General features: G+C 61.8%; 1 pseudogene; it reads right to left on the bottom strand.

Moving 5' to 3' along the window:
* Positions 1-1,397: 1,397 nt before the first annotated feature.
* LOC142424933 (Golgi reassembly-stacking protein 1-like) lies at positions 1,398-2,703 on the bottom strand (annotated as a pseudogene).
* Positions 2,704-2,920: the final 217 nt, after the last annotated feature.

Here is a 2,920-nt window from a genome sequence, read left to right as displayed (position 1 = left end):
GAGGCGGGGGTGGCCCTGTTCTCTCTAGGAGATTCCTGCAGATAGGCGCTGCTGTGCCCCAGACAGGCTGGGAACCAGTCTCCAAGCGTGGGTTGCGGCCACAATGGCCTCACTGTTATGAAGGCTTATCCACGGCTGCCCTGGGAGACTAGACACGGGCTGGCTTTGACTGCAGCTACCGTGCTTGAAGCTTGAGGTGTTGGCTAATTGGGAGCCCTCCCTCCAAATCCTTGGCCTGGGCTCTCCAGGATGCACTGTGGTGCAGGATGCAGATGGGTCCGGTCCTGTGCGCCTGGGGTTCCTGGGGGTACAGACACAACATGAAGATGGGACTTCCAACTGGAGAGGCATGAGGGGAGGGGGTGGGCGCAAGTCGTCAGCCCGGGGCAACAGAGGACTTGAGGCGAGAGGCGGTCATGGTCTGGTGCAGACTGAGTCTTTTAGCAAGGCCACCCAGGGCACGTGGGGATGGGGTAGGGTAACAAGCCCCTCCCCCTTCCATCGGAACAGCCCAGGGGCCCGCTTCCACTCCTTCCCTCATCCAGGCCCCTGGGTCCCTCCTGGCTGAGGCTGTGTGAAGAGATCCAGTTTGCCTAAGATGAATGTGAATGAGTTTGGGATTGTCCTTCATCATCGGGGCTGCCTCGTCCCTTCTGAAGAGGTCCCAGTGCAGGTCCAGGAGCTGACAGGAGTGGTCACTGGGGCGCTGTGTCCGGTAGAGCAGATGTTCCACCAGGCACACGTGAACCTCGGCTGAAGAACCAGGATTCACACCTTGGGAGGAGGTAGGCAAGTCTGCTGCCTCTGCCCTCCATTCAGGTCTGCCATAAACTGGCCAGCCAGGGGCAGATTGGCACAGGGGCACGTGCCCGGCAGAGGAGTGCACTGAGTTGGTGCGCAGGGCTTGGGGGATCTTACCAGTACAGCCTGAAGCCGGCTGCCATGAGGGAGACTCCAGATGCCGCCCACCTGACCTCCAGCCCTGCTCATGCTCCCGACCACCTTCACGTGGGATCGTGCCTGAGCCTTGCCGCCTCCTGGGCTCTCAGTGACCAAAGCACGAGCAAGCACTGAACTAGGGAAGTACGTGGCTCAAAGGTGTCCCCCGCCCCCTAAAGTCCATCACTTCCGGCCAAGGCTCCACGCCACCCCCAATCAGTGGACCCCTTCCTTCCTGCTGCCACAGCAGTTCCTGCACAACACACATTTAATCTGCTCCCCGCACTCTGCCACACCAAGACCTGGCGTCCTCAGACACAGACACTGGTCCGTCCCTAAAGCAGATACGCCTGGAGATCACAGCAGGGGGTCTGCGCAGACAGATAAGTCCCCCTACGCCAGCAGCTGAAAGCTCCACACAGCAGCTGCCACCTGTGCCCCTGGGGTGCTAGCTGGCGTTACTCTGGGGCAGATGTCTGGGCCTGACTGGCCGGCCCCTCAGTCTCCATCCCCAAAGCTGAGGGCTCTGTGCTCTCAGGCTCCTCTTCGTTTGGCCTGGGCTTCAAGTAGTTCTGCAGAAAGCCAGTCTTGGTGGAAGCTGTGGAGCTGAAGCTATTCGGGGAGGGTCAGCTGGGGCAGGTGGTCTAGCTGGGCCTGGGCGCCCGGGCTGTCTGCGAAGGAAACTTCAAACTCCGACCCTGACCGTGTGGTTTCACCGCCCCGCCCTGAGACCCGCTGCTGGAGCTCGCGTCCTCTGGCCCCAGGAGGGGCCGCTGTGGACGGGGCTGGGACGGGCCAGAGACTCATGTTGCTGTTGTCCAAGAGGGAGATGCCCGACACGTCCAGGAAGCCTGGGTCCATAACTCGCTGCAGGGGAGGCGGAGGCTGAAGGAGGGTCTCGTGGGCGCGCAGGAGTCCCTCCAGGTCTGGGGCCATCTGGCTGGGGCTCCCAGGCTCGGGGTGCAGTGCCTCCGATAGGGAGGCAGGTGCCTGCAGCAGGGCCTCTATGTAGTTTGCCTGGCCGGAGTTCATCTCCACACCAGGAGAGGCCAGGCAGCCAGAGAAGTCCGGGGTGGGCAGGTCCGGACTGCACAGGACCACATGGTCACCTGTGGTGGCGGGGGGGGGGGGGGGGGAGGGGACTGGATGGGGATCCGGTGCAGATATCCGTAGCCAATGCCACACCCAAGACTGCCCTCTCCACCCCAGGCTGCGTTGGGTAGTTCGAGTCACCTCCCGGCAGAAGTCCAACTCCGAGTTATATATACACCATCAGCGTCAAGGGCCTCCCCTCGTGGGCCTCGATGAGCGTAAAGAAGTCCTCCCTCTCCTGGAGGATCTGGTCGGAGCCAACCATGTAGTCTGCGTAGGGCACAGGCCCGCAAGGGCGGCGGGCGATGATGGTTCCACGTCCAGCACGTGCCTCACCTGCTCGCTGGCCCTGCGGAAGCTGCAGAAGCTCACGCCCGCTGGCGCCCAGCAGGCTCTGACCGCCCCACATATTGCTGGGCACCACCTCGACCTCGTGCACCCGCATGGTCTTCCTGTTGAACACCTCTAGCTTCACGCGCTTCTCCACATTGGCCTTCAGCAGCACCTTCAGGGTGTCCTTCTCCTTGTTTAGCCTTGAGGGTCCGATGGTGATGATGAAGTCAAAGCAGGGCTGCAGGCCTGCCTGTGGGCGGGGGAGTTCTCCTGCACCCCAGACAGGTGGAAGCCCTCGCCGCCTCCTGTAGGCTGCTGGGCGCTGACACCCAGGCGCATGGCCGCGGCTTGGCTCTGGCGCCAGCGTCCCCACCGGCGGCTGGGACCCCGCAGGCCTGGGCGCCGACCGGGGCAGTTCTTTTTTTCATAACTACCCACCCTTTTCCCCTCCCCCTCCATCCCTGGTTACCACAAATAAACCTTGGTTTCTATATTTGCCTTTTCTTGTATTTGTTTTTTATCTAAGTGAGGGCATGCATTATTTGCCTCTTTGTGA

This window comes from Tenrec ecaudatus, chromosome 13, assembly GCF_050624435.1.
Source record: "Tenrec ecaudatus isolate mTenEca1 chromosome 13, mTenEca1.hap1, whole genome shotgun sequence".
NCBI lineage: Eukaryota > Metazoa > Chordata > Mammalia > Afrosoricida > Tenrecidae > Tenrec > Tenrec ecaudatus.
The sequence above is the reverse complement of the archived record's forward strand: the minus strand, read 5'-3'. Positions and strand labels throughout refer to the sequence as shown.